The sequence below is a fragment of the Protopterus annectens genome, chromosome 4.part0 (assembly GCF_019279795.1).
Source record: "Protopterus annectens isolate FY-2018-M chromosome 4.part0, PAN1.0, whole genome shotgun sequence".
In the NCBI taxonomy this organism is placed as follows: domain Eukaryota; kingdom Metazoa; phylum Chordata; order Ceratodontiformes; family Protopteridae; genus Protopterus; species Protopterus annectens.
In genome coordinates, this window is record NC_056733.1 from 1411693912 (window position 1) to 1411721531 (window position 27620).

A 27620-nucleotide genomic window follows, 5' to 3' on the forward strand; every position below is an offset into this window, starting at 1 on the left:
TCATCATGTACAAAGATGACTATATTCAACTGCCAATATTAGCGTTTCATCGTTTCATTTAAATTCATCCAACCTGAGCCATTAATGCATCAACCCTTTATCCATATGTGCTTGTTCCAGTTGTCCTCTGTACTTTCCACTGTAATTGTGGACTTTCCAGTCTTCTTTTCTTTGCTTTCTGATCATGTTCTTTGTATTCTTTCTTTGGCTTAACACTTTCTGTTGCTACCTGATTTTTGTCCACTTCTGATTTGATTTCCATGCCTGCTCCTTTCCTGAAGGCTTTTGATAACCTAACCAAAGATGTCATCTTAGATTTGTTTTGTTCATGATTTGCTTGGGTCTGATGATGTCAGTAAATATGTATGCAGTCCCACAGTTCTCATCCTATTAATGTAGTCAGTTTCAAGGAGCCCTGTGCCTCCTTCAGAACAAGGGATATATAATCTTTGGGAAATTCTGATTCTTGCATGCCATTTAATGGACATGAAGTGGTTTTATTGTTTTTCTTCCAAGCTTCTCTATCTCTTTTGAACCAATCAATTACACCATAGTTGTAAATTACAACAGAAAGTGCAAGTTGATTTATAACTTGAACCTTATTCCTAGATGTCAAAGCAGTTTTCAAGATTAGCTTCAGTCTTCTAAAATATTCTTTACAAAGCATTGGTCACATTAGTTCATACTGAACTGCTGCACCTTCATCTATTCCCAGATACATACATGGTACCCCTTGATCCAAATCTTTTATATCACATTTTTCCCAAGTTTTATATTTTCTTGGTGCTTCAGTATCGCTGCTACAAATGCCATTTATGAACATTTGTCAAGACCAAATGACATTCTTATGTCATCTGAAAAGATTTTCACAAGTTGTAATTGTACTTTCAGATGGCTGTCAGATGAGCTATGCAATTTTAGATCATCGACAGAAACAGACGAGCTATCTTTTGACGGATGGTTTTCTTCAAGTCATTCTGAAGAAGACATGGCTTACACTGATGAGTGAACAGCTTAACAGACTGGGGGTGAGGCAAAACAGTAAAACTGACAAAGAATCCCACTGGAATTTTCCATGCTGGAATGTTGGATTCTTACACACTCGATAGTAATTTTCTTTTCTTGTGTTTCAATGGTAAAGTGGTTTGCTACTTTTTTCTAATAACCACAATATAATTATATAATTTATGAATGTGTGTTGGATCCTGTACATCTATAAGCATTTTACAAAGGTGTGTGAAAAACTAATGTGTGTATATATATATATATATATATATATATATATATATATATATAGGCCTCTATTATGGCTTTGTTTAGCAAAAGATTATTATTAGTTCAGTATTAATCACTTTTATTCCCCTTCTGTTCTCACAACATGATTATTATTTTTTTATCTAGGACAGTATACTTTCCATGAATACTTGTGCATATCTTGTATGTTGTTGGAATAAAAGTTATTGTTTGATAGTTTTTCAGGAGATTTACAGGTTCATTTTTAAATATGAGAATAATGTTCCCTATTGTCAACTAGGCTGGTGTCATATTATGGTTGTCACAGAGGTAGTTTTTACTCAAGGTGAAATCATGGTGCAAACAAGTTAATACCTTTAACCAAAAGTTGGGTACAGCATCCAGATCTGGAGTTCTCCATTTGAGAGTCTTTGTTAACTATATCTCTGTTTTAGTAGCAGTTACTTCATTCCAGTCTATATCCCCATATTAGAATTTCTTATTTTATCTTTTACATCTTTTATCCATTCCGATAATTTTTCAGAATCTATTGATTGCCTGTATTTTTAGTGGAGTTTCACTTATTGTTTTCCTTCCCAGCTCCCTGTAGAACTTTTTTTTTTGGGGGGGGGGGTCATCTCAAAGACATTTGTTTTGTATCCTGTCTTTAAATTTCTCTATGTATCTCTTGGGTTTTCCAGCCTGTAGAGAGATTTTTAATTTATTACTAGAAATGGTGTAACTCGAATACTGTTTTTAACACTGCAATTTTATTTTAATATATTCACATTTCCAATAAATTTTTTAGACTGATTTCCTTTTCTATATTGTCCCAGTAATAATACTTTTTCTTAAATGTTCACAGTTAATGGATTCCCATGGTTGCAATTTATTTTTGGTCAGTCTCTGTTATATCATGTAGTTCTCTCTTTACAGTTCCAGTTACTGTATTTATTTGGTTTATTAATTTTTAACAGTCCATGTCTTATTCACTTTCAGTAACCTCTCTTTCTCCCTTTCTGTTTTATATGGTCTACTTCAGAAGACTGAAAAAACAAAAGACTGAATCCCAAAAGACCGAAAATTCAAAATACTGAATGATGAAATTTGCCCCTTCTCTACTGTTGTGCGATTTGGAGTTGGTATATATATTTAGCAGGGGGTTTGGGGGGGTGGGTGCAGCCCCCCACATGAGAAGTGCAGGGGGGCTTGCCTCCTGCATTAAAAATATGTTCAGTATTTTGAATTTTTAGTCATTTGGGATTCAGTCTTCTGAAGTAAACCAGTTTTATATATATATATATATATATATATATATATATATATATATGTATATATATATTTCTAATAAATCCAGCAGATCTTCCCTTTGTACTGAGTCAGTGGTGCAACAGGTAGCACACTCCTCTTTGTAGCAGAAAGCTGTGAGTTCTATTTCCACACCAGGTTGATTGTTTGCTGAGTCAGCATAAGGAGGGTGTTGCACTCCTGATTGTGCCATCCTTGAGATGAGATATTAAACAGAGACCCCATCTGCTTCAGTTGATGGTAGTGCAGATGGATGCAAAAGATCCCATGGCTGCTATCAAAAATAGTAAGGGAAGTTCTCTGATGCCCTGGCCAAATTCCCCCAGTAGTATAAATACCTCCTTGGGTCTCCCGTAAACGCAGGGTAATAACCTAGTGGGACCAACCTGTGGGATAGATAAATAAATAAATTAGTTGCTTTGTGGTTAAAATTTTCTTCTACAATTCATGTTTCCTGCTCTTTCTGTCTTTGCACAGCTACATCTTGTTAATGGACAATTCTCCAGCCAGAGTTTCTTGGATTTTGTTTTGTGAAATATTTTGCTTTAGTTCCACTATTACTTCTTCTGCACTGTTTTAATGCACATTTCATACTATTACACTGCTTTGTTTCTTTTGTCACTTCTTTAGCCTGTACCTGTTTCAGTGCGCCATCATTCTGACGTAGTGTTTGCACCTGGAGTTCACTGTTTAGCTGCTCTATCACTTTATTTTCAAATTGCTCCCTTTCTGTATTACTGAGCTGCTGACTGCTCACTACATTATACTTGAGAGTTGTAACTGGTCATCTAGTGCCTGGTGCTGGTCCGTACCGCTCAGTTGTCCAGATTTTTGCCTCATATTTTTGGTCTATTCCTCATAAATTTCTATTGTTTCCTGGGAAATCACTAAGGATTGAAGAGCAAAAAAAAAAGGTTCACTATAAGCAGGATCTTCAACCTTCCCTGCCCCTTCAGCTCTTCAGTTGAAGAGCAAAAGAAAAAAAAAAGCTTGTTACAGATTTAGCACACACAAAGGGCTGAAGTATGAAGGCTGGAATATATTTCTTATTTCTGTATCTGTATTCAGAAATGCAGGTAGAGAAATAAGAAAACAGGGACTACACTTCCAGGTCACGCTCCCTAACTCCTTATGCCTGGAATGGCTGCCCCCTTTGCCCCTCTCTTACTGCTCTTCTGTTACACTTAAGTGCTAATATTTTCTTTTTGTAATATGTACAATGCATGGGTATCTTTTTTGTCTTTAATGTTGGCATATTAGTCAGGTCACTTTCCTTTCCACTTATAAGCTGCACCATATTAGGTCTGTCTTCAGCTTTTGAGTCCATCCCCTCTTTCTTTAGGGCTGCAAAACATGTGGTCTCTCTTCTTTCTTTCTTAATACTTTCTTTTGTGCATCTTTTCTAATTCAAGTCAGTGTTTCTTTGTCAACATTCCTTTTTTTGTCCAGCTAACGATCATAGGTTGGTATCTGTAATTTTTAATTTCTCCATTCCAATAATTTCATTGTTTCTATTTTCCCTTATTCTTGCAGTTTAATCCTTTGTGGAAAGCTCTAGTTTTTTTTACATAGAAATAATAAGACATCATTTTTTTATACTCAAGTATCCTTCTCACTGATTCCAAGCTTCTTGCCTGACTTACCATTTTTTTTATTTTTTTTATCTAATCTGATTTTAATTTTTTCAGATGCTTGTTTTTTTATATACCTTGATATAAATAGACACCATTCCTAAGTCAGGGCATAATTAAAGTTCATGAAATCAGTTTTGCTACAGTCTTTGATGTTTGCCAAAAATGTTCTTCTCAGCCCTCACAGTGTACCCAGTATTACTTCTTTCTGCAGTTCATGTGTGGTTATTTGTATCGGTAGCATCTCTAAATATGCCTGAACATTCTTTATTTATTTATTAGCCCAGTGAATTATTGACCCTATACAGTCTGTCCATCTTTATCAATGCATTATGACCTGAAGGACTATAACACGGGGTGGGTTTGATGTGATAAGTATAGCTTCTTTCTTCATGGGAGAGTGTGAGGTTGTGCTCTGCATGATTTATTTGTTAACTAGCATAGGTGTTGGTCAACCAAAAAGTCAAGTATCAGTTCACTCAAATATAATCTGTCAGATCCTCCTTATAAAGCTTTGTGCATGGATTTCTTTTTCTTCTTTTGTATGAATCTTCTCTTCCTTCCTTTCTTCAGTTCTCACTGTTCTCTTTCATGTCATTTCATTCCCTTCCACAAAGGAAGACCCTCCGCAGAACTAACCAATTACCGCCCCATAGCTATTCTCTCTCCACTCTCCAAAATACTAGAGAGATGCATACACTCTCAGGTCTCAGACTACCTCCTTACTAACAGCCTCCTTTCCAGTACTCAGCATGGTTTCCAACCAAATCATAGCAGCACCACTGCCTTACTCTCCTTTACTAACACTATCCTTCAGCATAAAAACAATGGCTATCTCTCCTCTGCTACTTTCCTAGACCTATCTAAAGCATTTGACATGGTCCGACACAAACAACTTATCTCTGTCCTCAATAACCTATCCTTCTCACAATCAGTCACCAACTGGTTTCAGAGTTACCTGTCTGACCGCCAACAATCCGTTGTATGGCAGAATGACATATCTCTCCAACTACCTGTCTCCATAGGGGTTCCCCAAGGATCCATCCTTGGACCCCTACTCTTCTCTGTTTAGACCAATAATCTAGCCTCTGCCACCAAACATGGTGCACTCATACAATACGCAGATGACTCTACCATCATCTGCTCAGCCCAGTCCCTACCAAAACTGCAAAAAGTCACACAGGAAGCCTTTTCCTCTGTTGAAACTTGGTTATCCGATGCCCAATTAATACTCAACCCAAACAAAACTAAACTACTCATCTTCCAATCCACCAAACATACTCAAAACAACTCTCACTTTAACATCACAGCAAAAGACAACACCACTATATACCCAACTGAACACACCAAATTACTAGGAGTGGAAATAGACAATAAACTAAAATTTGACATTCACATATCCATGACCATAAAAAAAGTCCACAAAAAACTAGGAGCGTTATACAGAAATAAGCAATTTCTCACCAAAGCAGCAAAGATTTCAGTAGCAAATTCCCACCTTATCTCCACCCTACTTTATGCCTCTCCAATATATATACCAACCTAAGGCAATGTGATCTAAACAAGCTAGAGACCTGCTACAACAAAATCGCCAAATTCGCCACAGGGGCATCCTACCCGTAGTCACCACCGTCTCTCACTTGCTGAACTGGGCTGGCTTGAACTCCCTCACCTCCTTCAGTGGTATCAGCTCTCACTCGCCCACAAACTAGTAAACCATCCACTAAATGTCCCATCCCTCCAGAATCTACTCCAACCCTATCACACCACCAGACCACTAAGATCCAGCAACAAAAATCACTTGCAGATCACTAAATCCAATAACTCTGCTGGTGAAGCACTATTCTCTTGCACCATAGCCAAATTATGGAACTCACTCTCACCCACATTTATCTCCGTACCATCATGCACCCACTTCAAAACTTTATTAAAAGCACACCTAAAAACATGCTGGCTATGCCCTTGCAACTCCCACTCTAATATCATCCTCCTCATCCAACCACTACCTATCTTTCCACTCCACTAACTACCTTGATTATAGCAAGCTCAGATGCTCATAAGCCTAGTACTTATTATACAGCAGGAACTTCTCATTGTAACATTTGTTAATGTCTGTTATGTACTTCACAGATAAAGATTCTAGTTGTGTACTGATGTACTATGTTCTTCATCTGTAAATATGTTGTAAGTAATTGGTAGGTTAAATTGTTAATCGCTATGTAATCCAATGTAACTACTGTCTGTTTATTTTACTGTGGAGCTTTTCTCCCCGGGCCTCTGCTGAAAATGGACCAGTCGGACACTCCCGGTCAACAAATTTAAATAAATAAATGTCATCAGACCCTTTAAACTAGGTGGGTCTCCTTGCATGCTTAGAAGTTATAGTAATCAGAGAAATTATTGTAAGTACAATGCAACTGTGTCTTGTGGACAGTCATGCCTTGCCAGTGCCCACCTTAGACTGTACCTCTTTTCATGGAGGGATGAGACAGTCAAGCCACTGGTGAAATTGTGAATGCCCATCCAATCAAACAGTTCCCATCTGAAAGAAGATAATGTATCACACTACTTGAGTTGCAGTGGGAATTTCTTCCAGAACTAGTGATTCTTTCACTATCACAGAGATCAAAGTCAGTGAACAATGACAGACATTTGAGTTTCAGACTTCATATCATTCCGAAAATGCATTTTAATGCAAAACCTGTTTTTCTATCAACTTTCTAAGTTTATAAGAACAATATTTAAAATTTGTCCAAGGTTTTGCCTTTGTCCTCCCCTTGTTTAGTTTTCTCCATAATTTTTTCTGCTAAGATGTTGAGAGGTATGTTAGCAAACCCTGAGTAGCAGAGCTTAAAACTTGAGTCTGAGTATGTATAGAACTACCAGTTCTGGATATGAAGGACCAAGTCATGAATGGACAAATATACCAACACCAGAATCTTATAGACAATTTGTAACAAGCCTGGCAGCTAATGAAGGCTGTGCAGAACATGGGTAATGACTTGGTAACAACTTGTAGTAGTAAGCAAATTGGTAGAAGAGTTCTGCACCATCTGTAAATTGTCCATTTCTGCGTTGCAAAGTTGCAGGCAAAGAGAATTGCAATAATCCAACCTGAAGAAGAGTAGGGCGCCAACAGATCAGCTTTGGAAGGAAAGTGCTCAATCATGGAGATGTTAAAAAAGCTATTATAAAACAATCACAATTTAGTAAATATGTGCAAACTAAATTTAATGTATGAACAAATTATTTTTAAGGCTAAGCAAATGCTTAATGGGAGGATGGGTTAATTTTATTCTGGAGTTGCTTCATATTATGTGTTTATGCTTAGTAAACAAAATAACATCAAAACAATTAATAGGAAAAGACTGCACTACAGAAATGTATATTATGTGAGTTATACATGTGACTGGGTTGTGGAAAGTATGCAGATTTACATTTCCATAACCAAAGAAACTATTTCTGGAATATATCAAAATATAAATAAGACCTAAACTATAATAAGAGAGTAATTATTGAATATAGTATGGCAATATGGGGGCTCAGTGATTAAAAAGATTTCTGTCTCGCCCTCCAGGATCTGTGGTTCAGTCAGACTTGTATTTACTGTCTGCATGAACTTTACATGTTCTGTATATGTCTCCATAGGTGTCTTCTGGGTACGCTGGTTCCACCCAGAAACATACTGGTTGAGTAGCTACAACAAACTGCTCATTTCTAAGGATATAGAAATGATAATTATGGAATTAATATGTAAGGACAAGGGTAACCTACAAACTCTTGACCTAAGCCAGTGTAGATGTGTTCAAGGGCAGATCCTCCCTGCTTAACCTGGCTGACTTCTTTGAAAAGATTATTGAAGCAATGGATGGGGGCAAATCAGTACACACAGTTTAGCTAGACCTCACCTGCATTCTACACCATCTCATATCTAGGTATCATAGTTAAATTATCCCAGATAAATGTTAATCCATATGTAACTCATTGGATAGCAAACTGGCTCAGAAATAGAACCAGAAAATTAGGGTAGGCTGTTCTACCTGCTCTAAAAGACCAGTCACTAGTGGTATACCTCAGGGTTCATTCTTTGGGCTACTCCTGTTTGGCATGCAGATTTTGGAGATCAAAGCTACTGTTAACTGTTTATGGCTGACCAAGTTTGTAGATGACTGTAAACTTGGTGCCATCATAAACTCCCCTGAAGACACAAATATCCTCCAAGAAGACCTTCCCCAAACCGATATTTGTTTCAAAACTGTGGATTAAAACTGAATGCCAATAGATGCATGGTAGTATCCTTTGGCAAGCAAGAAGTCCTTGCAACTATCACACTGACAACTCACCTCTGGAGAGTGATCCAATAGTTAGTGACCTGCAAGCCTATGCACACAAAGAACTATTCTTCAATCAGCATGTATCCACTATTGTAAGAAAGTAATTTATCACTGCATAGCTTATTAGAAAGGCTTTGACATATAGTTCCAGTGATGTGATCATCCCACTGTATTCTGCACCTATCAGACTGATCATAGAGTATAGTGCCCCCTTTGGTATGTATCTGGCCAAACATTTGACACAATCTAAATGCCTACAGTGCTTTCTTACTAAGAAAATCAAGGGCCTAAATCATAAAAACTAAACAGACCTTCTCAAAGCCTGGTCTGTCTTCTCAGGTCCATACAAGCTACTGAGGAGCAATCTCTTCCACACTTACAGAGCCTCAACAGACCCTATCCTGTAAGACCTACTGCATACTTGCAAGTCCAATAAGGCATAAACACCCACTGAAGAGATCTAAATTTTGTAATATAAATAGATCATGCTGGAGGGGCAGCTATGTATCACACATAATACCTCTTCTTTGGAATCATATTCTTCTCCACATAAAGCAAACTACTTCCCTTACACTATTCAGTCATAATCTTGGATGAACAGGTGGGTGACCACAAATTCTTCCGTGGTTTAACATTATTGTCCTTCATGTATTGAGGCAGAATGTAAATGTTCTACTCATGTCTGGATTACTCATATTTAAATTAGAAGGGCTAAAATCTTCATTGGAATACATGCATCAATAGCCTAGTAAGTACCTATGAGCTCAAACCCCAGCCCTTGTGACCACGTCATGGCTAAAAAGGGTCTGAGATGGATTAATTGACGAGCATGGTTAACTAAAGAATACATTGAATTAAAATATCTATCAATGCATATGTTATGCAGTGTATCTTCTATTGTACTTGTCATTGTCAATGTAAGTAATCACTGTAATCTTGTGTGGAGCTTTTCTTCTCAGGCTTCCACTGGAAGAGGCTTCATGCCTTGTCAGACTTTCCCCGTAAACAAATGCAATAAATACAGAATTAAATCCTTTCTTACTCCTTCAGCCAGGGCTACTGTTGCCCAAACTCACCTAACCTCTACCTTCCTCTATGCCTCCCCAATTTATACAAACCTCTCCAAAAGCAATATAAATAAGATGGCAACTTCTTACAATAACATTGCCAGATTTGCCACTGATGCCCCATTTCGCACCCGCCATTGCAAAAATCTCAGACTTCTTGGGTGGTTTGAACTGGAACACCAGTTTCTTTTTCAGCAACTCTTATTCATTCACAAGATCCTGCATCATCCCTCAAATGCTCCTATACTCAGAAACCTTATTAACCCCTATCAAAATCTTTCAACCTTATGATCTGCCAACAGACTACTTGTCTCTTCCCAAAAATCCAACAACAAATCTGGGGACAGCCTGTTTACTAACTCAATTGGAATCACTTGGAACAAGCTTCCTAGAGAACTAACATCCCTGTCATCCACTCCACTTTTCAAAAAACAACTGAAAATCTTCCTAAAATCACAATGGCTTTGTCCATGCTCTAATCCTGACTGACTCCAATTCTCCTTCGGCTTACCACTTTTTAGCCTGTTTTACTGAATTCTTGCGTGGTTCTTTTTTTCTCTCTTAAACTATTTTCTTAACAATTTTTGTTAACCCAGGAAACAACTCCCTACCTTTGTTTATATTCTGCATCATCACTGTTCTGGCAAAGAATATCCCCGGGATTCATGAAGCTTGCACCAGGCGCAAGCGTAGAGTAGGCGGTATAATGCCAAATATGGCCGCCTAGCAATTCAGGTACGATCCAGTTTCACGTGCAGTACCGGCGTACACCAGATCTGCACAGCCCTCGGCTTAGGTATGCTAATCACCCCATGCGCAGTGCCGCACCATGCAAATGAAGGTACATAGTGATTCATGAAGTGGTGCAGGCATAGCGTAAGCCCACAGAAATGTAAACCAAAAAACACGGTTTACATTTTTCCAAACAGAACATCGGAGCTATGAAAGTGGACCAGACTCATGTATTACAAAGTTAGCATATGCCAGTGGCTAAATATACAGCCAATGGCATAAGAAAAGATGCACAACACCTAAAAAACAACATTTAATGTCATGTCCACAGTAATGCAAAGGACAACCACAGGGGATGTGTGCACAAACGGGAACACAAAGAAAATATATACAAATGTCATAAAATCGTAATGTAATACAAATCATGATTTCACCATAATACTCAATGGTATGCATGGTACACCACAACCAAGCTGCAAGGGTTGCTAAGGGTCTGTGACAGTCTTTGGCACGGTAACTAGGAATTAGTAGTCAATGCCATGCAAATGAGGCAGGTAATAGTGAATCGCAAATGTCCCGCCGGATTAAGGATGTACCATACGGCGCAGCACTACAACACCGAGGAGTGGCTCAGAGGTATACATGACATCAGCAGTGGGGTGTGCCACCGTAGCTGTAAGCACATTGAAGCAATGCAAATCCGACCTGGCCATTGCTAAGCAAAGCCGCAGGACAGGGGCGGGGAGGTAGGTATAGCATCGTTTAGCTGAGAGCACATATGGTGTCCGAAAGTGCATGTGTACGGGGATGAAAACTTGCCCGAAACCCGGTAAGCAGATGCACGCGCCGCGCACCATAGCTCAAACAGGAAGGTCAGGGGAAGAAAATAAGGAAATGCTGCAGTAGGGTAATTGGAGTACAACTGAGCAATTAACACCTATTAACTCACAGCGGGCAATCGACGGTAGCTGACAAGTCTGCTCACAGAAACCTGCAAAATAGGATAGGGGAGGTGTCGGATTGCAAAGAAAAGAGAACTGTCATAGCAGAGCAAAGCAAACCTGCAGTAGACCGGCAATAGAACACATTACGCAAGATAAGCCAGGTCTAGGAAAGTACAAATGAAAGCAGGCTGCTGGATGCATGCCAGAAAATGGGTGGTGAAACATGAAGAAATGTAAAGGGAAGGGCAAGAGGTAATCCACGGCAGCCAAATGTAATGCAACACCAAAGGCACTACAATAGTAGTTCCTGTCGTAAAACACATAAGATACCCTGTAGCTGCGATCGTACATACACACCATATGACAACATCAGTGTTCACAGCACAATAGTATAAAATGTGAAAGCACCCCACACACACACCTGTGTATTCCCAGACACTGCATCATAGGTGTAAACATACGGGGAACTTTTACAATGTACATGTTGGGAGCTGCCATAGCTGTGATTCATCACCATGTGTTAGAGACTGACGGTGTTGTGGAGGATGAAGCTGACAACCACTGCAGGCCCCGGAGGAGGAGAAGAGTGTTCAGACCAAGGGTAATCTATCAGGGGCTACATGATCTTGAGATAGTAGAGTGTTACAGGGTGGACAGGGACATCTTACGGCAAATAGTTGAGCTGTGCCGGCCACGCCTGAGATCCAGAAACAACAGAGGGGACACGAAGGTATGTGTAAGCTTGGGAATACTAGCCACAGGTCCCTTTCAAAGTCCAACTAGAGATATAATGGGGATCTCACAAGCATCAGCATCCAGGGTACTACACCAGTTCCTGGATGCCATGTTACCACATGCCAATGAGCATATATACTTCCCCCGAACTCAGGAGGAGTTGGCCAGCAATATGCGTCTCTTCCACCATGTGGCACACTACCTGGAGGTACTGGGTGCGATAGACTGCACGCACATACATGTCAAGTCACCACCCGGTGAGCATGGTAGGCGCTACATAAACCGCAAGGGATACCACTCCATCAACTGCCAGGTTGTGTGCAATGCCCAGGGCATTATCATGGATGTGTGTGCTGGCAGCCCTGGAAGCTACCATGACTCCCACATCTGGCATGCCTCACAGCTGTATCAGGGATTTGTCAGGGGGGACATCCCACATGGCCACCTTGTGGGGGATGCTGGCTATGCACTGGAGCCGTGGATGATGACTCCCATCAGAAATGCACACACAACCATGCAAGAATGCCATAATGAGGCACATGCACAAACCAGAATCATCATAGAGCGTGTGTTTGGGATGCTGAAATCACGGTTCCGTTGCTTGGACATATCTGGTGGAGCCTTGCAGTACTCTCCAGGCACATGTGCCCACATCTTCATAGTATGTGCCATGCTACATAATATGATCCTGCAGAAACAGCTGCAGCAGGGACAAAATGGTGAAGGCCCTCACAGCCCACCGCAATTGCCAAGGCCATCATAGGCACAGAGAGATTCAGACCACGAACACCCTGTGCCAGCCCCAGTAGGCAGACAGAGGCATGCCCAATATGCCTATGCCTTGGCAAAGAGGGAACATATAGCACATACTCTGACAGTGTAGGCCCCTACGGACTGACACACCTCTCCACCTGCACACACAGTAAAATGGATGGCACACACACACGACCACCTGTAAATTGTAATGTATAGGTGGCCTAATGTGTGAATCCTTCATAGGCAGCCCTCAACCATTGTACACACAACAGCTATTGGAACAAGGAATGTCAACACCTGAACAGTACACACACCTATCAGCATATGTTGGTACTGTGTGTATAGGTTCCTAGGTACATCGGTAGGTACACGCTCGATTGTCAGAGGCCATTCATCAATTGAGGCAAACAGTGTCTGCTGTCGCCACCACATCGAGTAACCAACTGTCGCTCAGTGGAGCAGAGCCAATTGCAGGATCCATGTGTGTAATCACTGTTCCCCACACACTCTGCATGGATTCCCTGGTGCGTTAATGAGCGGCTCCACATAATATAATCATGGATGTCATGGCAAGGCATGGGGTGTACCCATGACAGGTATCTGTCACCCCAGCATGCTACACCTACGGTCGTGTGAAGGTGTAGCACATTATAGTCTGTGGCTCACTGTGATATACATACCCAATGCTGGAGCACATCCATTAAACATCACTTGGACATACCATTAATAGGACTCATCCATATGTAAACTAACTGAGTTACCCATTTGATCGCAGTATGGAGTAACAGCCGTAGTATAGTCCACATGCAAAATGCCATAACACGTGTACAAATCCCAGATGCCCAAGTGGTAAATGCAGTGACCGTCGTGCATGTTCCCGGTCCCACGTCCTGCAAGGGATGTAACGTAATCCCGAAGGCACAAATAATGTATGTTGGATGCAGGTCATCAGATCATATTTAGCACATGTTAGCAGGAATATGCATTGCCCAGTGCTGGTAAGTGTTGTTTAAATATGACTATACGGATATGCACGAAAGAGGGCTAAGCTTCTCTGAATATCGCGCAGATCACGGTCAATGATGTCCAGAACAGGTGAAACCAGCATTATTCACCCCTGTACTTATAGTGCCTGCTCTGAAGGGTAAAACGACCACTGCCAGGGGTAGAACATGCAATCATGTACACAATCACCTAACACTAAGCTACCCAAGATGTACCTACGGCAGGTGTGTAATGTGACAGGTTCAAACACAAACGTGCAGAGTCCAGGAAACAGTATACACCGACATGTACACAATGAAAGGTGTATTCTGCCTGTCACTCTCTCTGTCAGATATATATATATATATATATATATATATATATATATATATATATATATATATATGTAATACAGATAGAAAGGGTGATAGAGAGATATATGTTGATATATACGGATTCACCTTTATCTGCAAATATATAGATAGGTCAATGACATGTACACAACCATGGAGGTACAAATAAATAGGATACTGCCAACTATGGAATGTGTCACATACCGACACGCGTAATCACGAGGCTGAAAGACTGAAAGAACCTACAGAACTGGAACACTAGAACCGCGTGTAATATTATCACGATATTAAGGGACATTTAGTTACCGTTGCCGGTGTTGTGGTCCACGTAGGTACTGTGTTCAACTGTGTTTGTGATTGCCGTAGTCTGTGTATGTGTGTGTTGAGGGCACTGTGTGCATTTCCATGTGACTGTAATGTGTGTGTGTGTTTGCATCGTGTGTCTGTTAGTGCCAACTCGGAGGTAGATCATTACGGTAGGTGTGGTTATAGCTGGCCGTAGGCATACAGTTACTACCTGTCCCACATTAGGAGGGACAGCCCCTCCCTGGGCAGTTGTGTCCTGTCATAAAGTATTAAAAAGGGCAAATGTCCGAGATTGTAGGACATAATTATGTCCCATATATTATGTAATAGTTGCATTAAATAATTATGCCTGTAGCTAAGAAACGTAAATGTTACATGTAACACGATAAGTAGCTAAAGTCGTACAAGAATAAGTATGTATTCAGGATAAAAGTATGTGCTATCCTGTGTACTGACCGTGGGTATGTGTCGGCCTGTAAACACCGATGTGTGTCCTGCAAATGTCCCACTATGGCCATTCCTATGCCAAAGAGGTTCAGTTACCAACACAACTGCAATGAGTGCAAATATCAGTGACAGAAATACATGGGACAGCTGTCATTTAGTAACATTCCTTTACATATCGCTGTAATTCTGGAGGTATGGCAGTATCAACCTCACCTGTATATTATATAGAAACCAATTAACAACGGCCCAATGTATATGCCCATAACAAAAGTCTACTAACTGATAGGTCTTTAATTAGGTGAGGAGCCCACACACATATATGGAATATGTAGAAATGCAAGCCCCACAAACCTGTATATGCTATGTACACCCACCTACATCTCCCACACACGAAACAATAGCAGTATAGACTGTAATAACATCACAAACATCCACTCACTCAATTACATCTGCAGAAGTGTTAACATACCTTGTGAGAGACACATTTTTAAAGGCGCCATGTGAAATCGTAGCCATTGTATAATGGAACAGACGGCGATGTTACAGGTTTTGTTTGCAATAGTTCCTTAACAGATGGTTGAGATGACAGGTACACTCACATGTAGAACCACATACTCTAGCCGTCACACACAATCCATGGGGGACATGAATCCAAAATATCCGTGTCTCTACAAATAGTTGCAATTCCACACAACAAAACACATACAGGCCATCTCCCCGAAGGTAGGGCAAAAGGGCAACGCCCAAGTGGAGAATTCAGTTATACCCCACTGTTGCCGCGTAATTGGCGAATGGAGTAGCTGCACAGCTGATGTGCATGTAATAATTTACTCAGGAACACCAGTTGGTGGCAGGAAACCACATGTTACAGATATCGACGTATGTAAGGATGACTTACCAGACATTCAAACCGTATGCTCATACCATAGAACCGTTTAAACAGTAAAGGTGTAAGAGAGATATTTACAAAAGTTTGGAACGTTAACAAGGTATGTAGAACACTCAGTATGTTAGTCTATGTATAGCCTGTTTTGTATTAATTAAAAGTGTCCGCAATGCATAAAGTGGTAAAAGGTATTATGTAGTGATGTCTTGCTGAGCATAGTATTGCTTGTAGAAATTGTGTGTCCTGCTGTGGGCCACAAGGTAAACATCACAGACACCACAAGGGATGCTACATGAGGGCTTTAAACAGAACAATTCCACACCACCCGCCATCAGTGGTAGGGTATGTCCAACAAGTACGTGCCATAGCAGGGGATTGTATATATTGATATACTGTCACAGTAGGCATGTGTATGGGCATATAATGACAATGACATGCCTAAGTTGGTCCTGCTGTGCAAGTATGCTTTGCATTATGGGATAATATGTAGAATATGTGTAATGTACAGTATTGTAGGTAGATATGTCAGATATTCTACACAGCATAACAGTTATATCATGCAAACAAAACGTATTGTCTATTGGCATGTACAATACACAATAACAGGATACATATGGCTTGTAGTCATGGGACACTGTAACAGCATGATAGCTAATCAAAATGGAAGAGCTACTCAATTAACCATGCACGAAGGACATGTAATAGCTTCACAGGTTCATAGTGGGGTACTATGCTGTCTGGCAAGTCTATGTGTAAGCCCAACTACAGTGTTTACACCGGCGGCACCTCTCTAGGGTAGTGTCCTGTCTGTGAACAGCAGAGCCATGTGTTACCTGCACCTCTGCACAGTACAGCCACTGCAGTGATCCCTGGCATACATGTGTGACTCCCATCCATCAAGTGAGGTATCACATGAACAGTGCTACTGAGTGTCCCTGCGTGATGTACATAGGAATCATGTTCCAAAGCATGGTGAGTGTCTGGTTTGGGAATATAACCCTCAAGCACATCCCAGTCATCATTGCATTTGTGCACATATCCTTGAGCATATTTCTCTCAGTGGCTTTTGCTTATGTAACTTATGTGGAGTATATCCATGAATATTGTTGTGGACATGGGCCCTGTATGTTCAGCAGAGTTCACCCCTGAGTATGCAGTATGCAAATGTGTACAGTCGTGGTGTCTGTAGTTCTGCTGCATACGTCAACCTTTGGAGCTCAATAATCCTCATCGTGTGTTAATGTTGTGGTATGTAAAGCCGTAGCTGTTCTGTAAGGTACACCCTAAACGGGGTGTTGTACCCTTGAATGTGTGTATACGTCAGGAGTTCAGAGGTACAATGGGTGCCTTTGTTCCAGCTACAAACTCAGTACAGGTAAGGGTGGCCACGTAGAAGGATATCCACGCCACATTGGCAATATGGTTGTCAAAGGAGTGGGAGCTACATACATGTGTACTATGATCCCGTACAATGTCACATGTATGTAGGGGACTACCACCTATGTGATAGTCAGTGGGTGATTGGTGTAATCCAAAGGGGATGTTCATGCACCTTGTGTCATGCAGCTTGAGGCCATGTTATCGACATCAGGTATCCATCACAGTGACACCCTTATGGAGGGACTCTGTATCAGCTGGTGGATTAATCATGGCGCCTTGTATGCAGTTGTCTGGAAACCTAGTTAGGGAAAGTCCCTCTGTGCTAGCCTGTACTTCAGGGAAGCATATACCGAACATGAGGGGCCCTATGACTGAGGACTGTGGTACGCCAAGTGTAACTGAAATACAGTAGGTACTATGGCATGCTACCCTCATTGTGTGGGTCCTGTCCATGAGCCACTTTGCATAACATCCTGAGACATAGGGGTCGATGTGCAGGTGGATGTGTATGTTGTCAATACCAGAATGGAAAACAGTGCTGAAAGCCAGTAAGAGGACAATGTAGGCTGTGTGGACCCCCTTATCGTCATCAACTACCCTGGTAACTGTATCAAAGGAGTCCACCAGGTGTAGGAGCCATGGTCTGGCCCTAACAAGTCCAACCTGGGTGGCATCAAAGTTCTGGAGCCCACCAATGTCTCTGTGAATGACTTCCATGATGATGTGCCCCATAGCCTTGCAGAACAGTCCAGTCAGGCTTATAGGGCAATAGTTCCTCTGGTTCATTGTGGCACCACCTGTGTGGAGTGTGATAACTGTTGCTGTACGCCATTCCGGGGCCACAATGTCTGATACAAGGCTATGACCGAATCTGGTGGCCAAGTGGGGAGACATGTCGTTCTGAGGTTTGTGTAAATCACAATCTGGGATATTGGATGGTCACATGGAGTCTGTGTTCCAGGCCTTAGGGAGTGCAGATTGGAACAGTGTAGTTGTGACCGCAGGGACCCCGCAATGTTCCTGCATGGAGTATGGCCCTGTAGGGAGTGAGAGGGTGTAAAGTTAGCATTGAACCCATCCGCCAGGATGTTGCCAACATCACTTAGTTCTGTAATGTTCCTGAGTAACCGTCGTATGTCAGAGCAGATGTGGGTATTGCCATTGACTACCGACATACCTCCATAATGCCTTGTGGTACACCCTGGAATGTGTTGCAATAATGTTTACGTAGCTAGGTTTGGAGTATGTGATAAGGGATCCCGGAGCCCTACTGAGGCTGACCAGTGAGCTACCCCACCCATGGGATTGTACTCCACTTTGAAACAGCCTCCACCTTTTGTTGTACATAATGTCCATGGAACTGGACCCCCAGAGTGGCGTCCATTATCTGGTGGGTACCATCATGGCTCTGTTTGGAATAGCATGATCCATGCAGTCATGTAAGTGCTATTGAAGTGCACTGGGTATGTTTCAGTGTTTGTATGTGCATTGTCCATCTGCACGGGTGTCATGACTTTTACTACTGCTGTCATAAGACGTCTGTAGTAGGCATTGTAGTAATCTTGTACTGTGTATGCCGTGAAGGGTGTGGTGCCGGGATGTGGATAACAAGGGTGATTAGCATATGTTTGGAAACTACCAATAAGGGGATAACCCCAGGTGTGGAACACCAGTCACATGTTGGTAGTGTCCATGTCTAGGATATTGTTGGTCTTGGAGGTGGTGTGTATGGGTTGATCCAGCCGAGTGGAGGTTATGAATCCCAGATAGCATTGGCCTAATGTGTCGGTACATGAGTAGCTATCCCAGTTAAGTGTGGGGTAGTGTCAGTCTCACATCAGTAGTGCCTGTCTGAACCCTACTGTCCAGTACACCAAGAAATGAGGGCCGGTAACCGTGGGGTATGTTGTTGAATGTGTAGCATGTTATAATGTGTATAGCAGTTCTGGCCATAGTTAGTTGCATGTGGATCACCTCTGATGCATTGTGCTAAGTAACCAGCCAGGAGGTGTGTACAACATAGTGAAATATGGACACACCTCAGCCGTGGGTGTTCCGGTCCAGGTTAAATGACTGAAAGGTGTGGTCTGCGTATAACCTGTCAGTGCAGGTGTGCTCTGCGGAGCCTAGAGGCAGGTCCCAGTCACTGCAGAGATATTGAAGTGGTCCATTATAAGGAGTGCCTTGCCTGCGTCCATCAGAGATGAAGATGTCAAGCAGTGAGTCACATGACCCCATGTTTTCCTTGCCTGTTCCTGTTCTGGTGGTAAATGTTATTTGAAACTGTGTAAGACAGGCAGTATAGGAGCAGCAAGAGCCTTACATGTTATCTGTACTCCCAGGGCTGACAGGTGCAGGTCATCTGTGCCAAAGCATCGTGCTTTGTTGACCATGTCAGTCAAAGCGGACAGATACTGGATGCCTGTGGAATGACAGCAGAAGCATAGGCAACTGTTGAAGTGAAACAGTCAGTCGTTGTACAGTGGTATCAAGTCCAGATGAATGCAGAATGCTCCCCAGGGCTTTGCTGATACCTTCTGGGCTACAAGACCGGAGAGCTATTGCATGTCCCTGCACATGTAGCCTGTGAAGTTGCATCTCAGGACAGTCACACTAACATGGAGAATGACAGTCAAATTGTACCTGGTGAGGTGTGGCATGGGTGGATAGGTTATGTTGCAGAACCAGTTCCCTGACAGCTAGATGTAAGCGACTATCGCCTTGTGTAGCTTGCTGAGTGGGACAGCAGTGTGACCACCTACAGAGTCACCTATGACTGGTGTGTTGTGTATGTTATAACACCCTATTGGCTGTATGTGATGGGCACACATGAGTCTGTGGGCTATATGTAATTGCTGTTGTGTTTGGTGATGGGGGCTGCCTCTGGTGCCTACACAGAGTATGGAGAGGTTCTGCAAAAGTCGTACTCATACTATGTGTGGCCTGTGGTGGTGGAGATCTTGTGAGACTATGTGATGAGTGGGTGTTGCAAATGTTACACATCCCCACATCACTGTCAGGTTCAGTCTGGGTTGGTGAGAGCATTACCCCCAGCATGGCTACATATGTGCATCTCCCACAGGCTGTAGTGTCATATGTTGGGAGGTGAGCATTGACTGTGTACATGAGACAATTGCTCTATTGCCACATGTTCACCATATTCATCATATAGATAGGCAATAGCGCTGGTACGTGACAGTTGGACATGCATGTATATTCAACCATGTCTCACAAGATATGTGAGTTACGTGTGTACAACAGCTGTTGTACTGTAAGCAAGCTGGAAATGTAAGGACAGACAGTGTACTTGTGAGAAATGAGTTGGAATGGGTGCTATATTAATTAGTAGCTCATGAAGTGCTCACAAGTTCTGAACAAGTGCTGAGCATGAAAATGCAATACAGATAGGGTGTTGGATAATATCAACCCACAAGGCGTGACGACAGTCATAATTGGAGGCACTGCACTATTACCCTGCTGAGTATGGTCTGCAAGTCCATGAACCTTTATCAATGTAGATGTTAGCAGTACAGACATTGATGACAGTACTGATGTTTTCACACTGCATAGCATACCTGTGACAGGTCATAGGACATCACCCATACCATGTTCCAGCTACATTGAGTATACTAGATGTACCTTCGTATGTCACAGGAGTGTTTTACCAGTGGCCTGTTGACAGAATCAACACTACAAAAGGTGTCAGAGTGACATGTGCATATCACACCAGTGGCAGCTATAGTAAAACAGGGTTAACGTGTTGTACTCCCCCCTCATTGTAGCCCATACCACACAGACAAATGTGAGGCATCTGTGTATGTAAGGATGTGAATGGCCATGACCTATGAGCAATAGCTGTCTCAGTGTTGTGGACAACATACAGAATGGGCTTTGTGGGTGAGGTGTGTGACATATGTGCACAATCTGACAGCTGATATTAGCATTGTCACCATTAACTACCACCTACGCAGCGGTCGTCAACATTATGGACACTGTGTAAGGGATGGCACTGTGCAGTTCACCTCCCTGAGTTGGTGACATCTCCAGGCCTATTAGGTAGTCATACAAGGCACCCATGTCATGACAGGGTGCCATCCATGAGCATGGAGATTATTGGGCAGGCATACTCAGCACTCGGGTGACCAATATCAGATCACATATCACCTTTAAGGGGTATTGGCCATGCGTGGATGGGCGATACCAGCCTTCACAATCCTCACCTCCACTATGCAGCATGCTGGCTACCTTGCATAAAGACATGTGCTACACTGTGATGTTGGACATGCTACACGTACATATCCTGAGCTGAAAGACATAACGTCATGAACAGCCACCGTCCTACTACTAGGATCGCCACATGCTGGACAGATCCCTGTGCCATACCATGTTACATACACCCGCCATACCATGCAACCCTGTCCATCAAAGCTGCACATGTCATCTCTGTCATACATGGTGTGATGACCACATGGTAGATGTATTATCAACTGTCTGGGTCAGTAATGTGGCACTGATGCACCTCGCGGTGGCAAAATGGCTGTCAGATACAGCTAGGAAACCTTGCCCGTACATGCTATAGTTGATAACCATCCCTGCGAATGATGTCCAGCTAGCCATTGTCCCATGTCTATCACATGTGCAACACAGGCGATCCGTGGCAGGATGTTGAACTGCAGTACAGTGCCATGTAGATGTATATGGCAAAACACATGCATGTAAAGGTTTCTGTGTATATGTGTGCATTGTCACTACTCATGTCCATTAAGGCAGTGTATGTGTTTATATGTGACATATACACAGCATCAAGGTCAACAGCATTACTGTGGACACATCCAGGCATGTGCTGATAGATAAGAACACCAGTGCAGGCAAACAGACATGCCTACATCAAGACAGCATACACATGGAATATGAACAATGTAATGAGGTGACACAAATATATGGTGATGATATCCAATGCATAACGGGTGTTACATGTGTGTGACACAAACATGTCAGTCATGTCAGTGTCATGATGATTTGCAAAGATAACTGTGCAGATGTACTAGATTTAATGCAACTGTATGTGCAACAGTATCTCTGTACATCTCTGTGATACTGTGACCTGTCACCATCATTATGTCTTACAGATAATGCCTCATTCATGCCTGCCAGCGCATAGCCGTTAGGAGGATGATGTCCTCATCCCGTACCTCCATGAGAACTACGAGGTGTTGTTCAGCCATGTGCCACAGCATGCCCAGCAGCGTGACGAACTGTGGCAGGACCTTCGCAGGAGGGTTAATGATGTGGCTGGCCATAACCGCACCTACCAGCAGGTGTGCAGACACTGCACGGACTTGATACGACATGCGAAACAGCGTGCCACTGCAATCGCCAGGGAACAAAGTGGAACAGGTGGTGGGCCACCAACCCAGCCCCCACTCACACCCACCGAGGAGCTACTGGCCAGCCTGGGGACACCCTCAGAACAGCATCCACAAACACTAGCTGAAATCGTGGAGGTGGGTGTCTCCCAACCAATGAGCCTGGAGTTGCCTGGTAAGTCACTACTGCACATATGACTATTATATCCCATTTAGTTGCATGTGTCACTGTACATTATGTAATGTAACATCATATGCAAGGTATGTTTACACACATGCTGCATACTACAGTATGCTACCCTGTGTATGCACACATGTGCATACTATATGCTATTGTACAGGCGAATGTGTTAACATGCACAGTGCACCCTGTGGCTGTCATACAGTCATGGATAATGTTCCAACTGCTGTGTCACCTCTATACAGGTACCTCTGGTGTGCTGCACAGACATCAGTCCATTGCAGGTGAGACTGTCATCAGTATCAGGCATGTTAAAGAATAGATCTATTCACCATGTGGCCAGTTAACACTTGTACACTTGATGTTTGGTCCAGTCACGATATACAGGTCGCATCTCCCATCATTCACACTGGCTACCCATGTGCAATATATACAAACAAAATGATACACCGACATGAAACCACAGTATCTGTCATTGCTACATGTGTGGACAGCTGTGCATACAAAGGTGGAGGTGTTGTTCAATGTAGGCATATGTACTATACATTGGAACAACACATGTGGTACACAAACAGTGCCACACAGTGAGCTGGGATATGGGCAGCCCACAGGAGTCACCATTGTTGTTATATGCCCCTGCAATGGGTGCACACATTGTGATGTGCCATCTGACATGTCTCAGACATGTAGTGTTCTGGCTGCAATATTGTCACACTATCCCATAATACATACCCCACATACTAAACATACAACCCGTTGTCTGCATAGCCCTGTGGATGGTGACATCTGACATCTATGGGTGTATGTCATTTAGGACAACACAGACATGTGAGATAGACAGCCATCACAAACATTTGGCCAACACATGTTCACACATGGCCATGGAGGATGGCCAGAGACATGTAGCCACACAGTAGCTGTGATGTGTATACACCCTGTTGCACATTGTCCACACATGGTCCAATTATAGCCTTAGTTGACTGATTATACAGTTGATGTGGTACACTGGACATCCTAAAAGCCTGTGCACAGCTAGTGGAGGTGTCACTTAAGTCGACCATATAAGATGTGTTAAACATCACAACTGTGTCATAGCATGACAGTAGTCACTTGTACAGCTTCCACAGACATTGACACCACATCAGGCCACAGATACCGTACATTTCCCTTGCTGCTGTACGACATCACCGTTAGCCGTGCACCTCGTGTGTGTGGTACATCAATGTCATGTGGGACATGGTGAATTGACAAGTCTGCCATGTGTGGACATGGTTGCCAGGCAGCTAAGACTCTGCAGTAATTGTGCAGGGGTGTCATCCGTAGGTCTTCCAGTGACCTGTCACATGATACAGCATGGTTTGGTGTGTATACACCTCAGCAACATGGGTCACAATCCACAGTTATGTCATGGGTATGCACGCAGTTATGGCTATGCAATGTGTGCGTATTACGCACTGTATAGCAATATAGATGCCTCATGATGCCATGCAATGGCACAGTGTCTGTACTTCACACTGTATAGCAATGTAGATGCCTCAAACTACCCTTTCATGCTCATGCACATTTGCTAAACATGCATTCTATCTGTAGGGCATACAGACAACACTGCAATGTGATACCCATTACAATGCTGTACATGTGTCAGGACACCATTGTGTCAGACATGTATGCATGTTAATGCACACGTCAGCAGATTACATGTCAAGGTCACTTCAGCCATGTGTACTGTTAACCTGTGCTGGTCCACATGGTGCATCACAGGGATGCATGCTTATTACCATGATTGTGTGAACTGCATGGCTACTAATATGACACCTGCTTGCTGTTGTGTGCAACCCAGGGAGGTATGCTAACTAACACTATTAATGTCTGAGCTGCATGCCGTCTGCTGTGTCACATGCATGCTGCATGCCGTCCGTCAAATCACATGCATTGTGTGTGTCTGTGTGTGTCAATGTATGTCTGTCTGTGTGTGTCTGTGTCTGTGTGTGTCTGTGTCTGTGTGTGTGTGTGTCTGTGTGTGTGTGTGTGTGTGTGTTTGTGTGTGTGTCTGTGTGTGTGTGTGTCTGTTGTAATGTAGAGTCTTTCTTTGCATTCACAGGTGATGTAGGTGTGTTACCCTCCTGCGGTCCGTCTGATGTTAGTGTCCCCACAGATACTAGCAATGATGAACATATGCATGAGGTACAGGCAGGGTTGTCAGGGGCTGAATCTGTGCCAGTGGTTGCCATCCCAGCTATGTCCCCCTCTTCCATGCACACAGTTCTGATGCCAACACATACCCCATCACCAGTGGCCATGGAAGAAGGACAGTCAGCGTCTGTTAGCATGGAACAGGAATGTGTGGTGGCTACAGAAGGTGTGTCTCCACACCATGGTGTCAGTGTAATGACCGCAGATGTGCCACACAGGCATGTGGCCAGTGCTGCTCATAGGAGGACCTCTGGCAGACATGCACCTGCAGGACAGAGCGCAGAAGCTGGTGTCACCAGATGCATGTTCCAGACTGTAATGGTGGCACAGGCACTTGCTGAACGGCAGAACAGAGAAGGGCAGAGGCTTCAGAGGGCTACTATCCGTACTCTAAATGACAACATCCAGGCATTGGCAAATGCTCAACAGCAGATTGCTGATGTTCTGGACAGGCGATTGGGTGACATGGTCGGAATTCTTGACCATGGCATGGCAATCTGCGAGTGTGAGCTGTCTGTGCTGGAACATCTGGTAGGAGTGAGGCATAGGCCATGTGGACGTAGGCCAGCTACACCACCTAGTGCAGGTCAACGTGAGCGTGCCACCTCACATGCCTGCTCCCATAGTGCCGGTAGCAGTAGCAGTGCAGCTGGTGCAGCGCTGTCCACACCAGAACACAGCAGGCCACATGGACATGGCCCTGGACCTTCCCAGCGGGGACACGGTTTCAGTGGACATGTGTCATTGGACAGTAGCCAATCTGTACCTCCTCCTGGTAGTGGCCGTGCAACCCCTGGCAGGCACAGGTCATGTGGCCGTGGCCGGACACAGTGAGCTGTACATCCAGGTCTGTACAATCTGGAGCTGTCAATAATACCCCTGTGTAGGCCTGACAAAAGGCAGAACTGTGTGCACACATACATGCACACAGCAAAAACATCTGTAGGACACCGCAACACCCACATGCATAACGACTACACATGTCCAATCAGATCACTGGCCCTTACCCACACACATGATGTCATCCATTGGTGCAGCCTATGCCCCTGGCAAACATTATCACCCTGTGCATATGATGATGCCTGTGTTGCATCCCTGTCATCCACACCATCGGTGCAGGGACATGCTAAAATGGTCTGATGCACAGGGTGAACAGAATAGTGAGAGAAGTGTATATTACATTAGTTGTGTACTGTTGACATGCACCAGACATACCATGTAGTACAGGTTTATCATGCATTGTTATATGTTCACAGTATGTGTCTTGGTAACAACAGTAACAGCATGTTGGTAATAATTCCCTGCTTCCCTCCTTAAGGTCTAATTGCATGTGCCATTACGTTGCAGTGTTTGCAGTTGGAGTGCATTGTTGTATGTTCACAGTATGTGTCTTGGTAACAACAGTAACAGCATGTTGGTAATGATGCCCTGGTTCCCCCCTTATGGTCTACTTGCATGTGGCAACAAGTAGCAGTGTTTGCAGTTTCCCATGTGTAAATGTGGAGTACTCACAGGCATGTATGGCAATATCAGCATGCTATTCGTAGCCTCAACCTGACTGTTGGAAAGGCTACCATACCACAGATGTCCACACATCTACTGATCCAGAAGCATGTGGGCTGTTTAATAGGCTACAGTGGCTAGAGACATGACATCCATACCAGGTCACATCACAGGTATGTTGACATGGTGCAGGGGGTTGACACAGCGGTCCGGCTGATGATAATGTTAGAGGCCACACTGTGTAGCAGTAATACCCTGTCACATTACAGGATGAGTACACACAGACATACACAGACACACACAGTAACATGCCCATACTCATGGGGTCAACAACACTATAACGCACACTCGATAGTGTTGAGGTGAGGACCCCTGCCTATGTGGTAATCACACTCACAGTACTGTGCACCCACATGACGCGACACAGTGAATGAACATGTACAGGTAGCCAGTAAGGCTGAGACCGATGATATCAACAGGGTAGTAGACTGCATCACCATGAGGGGTTAGGGATCCTGTCTGTTCTGTATGGTAGCATACACCCTCACTCCATGCACCAGACAGCCATACATACATACATACACACACACACACACACACACACACACACACACACACACACACACACACACACACAAACACACTGTGGAGTCCACAAATGTCATTCCCATACAGATAGCTGACGTGTGTGATACACACACCACCCCTGCCTACGTCATGCTTTCCGCACTGCGGTATGTACAGATCTCTACAACAATGTACAGGGGTGTGTAACAATTGGGATGTATTCCCTACCATATTTGGCATATATGGTCACACAAGCAAACACACATGGCAGTACTGTGAATGATACACCTGCTATATGATACGTCTGACAGACATGCAGCGGTATTGGCCGCATTATGTGTGCCAACGTTACCTTCGTCAATTGTGCTGCTATATGCACATGGGAGAATGTAAGTGTTACAGGTGTCAAGTGACTTACAGTCAGTAACACCCTGACCACTGTGTAGGTTATATGTCTTCACTGTCAAGTAACAGTAACATAGCGTACTGTTTGCACATGTAATGGTAGGATGGCTTGTGACACACCTGTGAGCCGTCCTCGGCAAACATCCATCTGCAAAGGTGGATCACCACTTTATGTACACACATCCATCCATACCTGATGTACATCCTACCGTACTGTCAGTATTTCAACATATACAGGTGTCAATGATGGGGCTGCATTGCAACTGCATGTTGTAGTTAGGCACAGATGTATTACATACATCAGCTGCT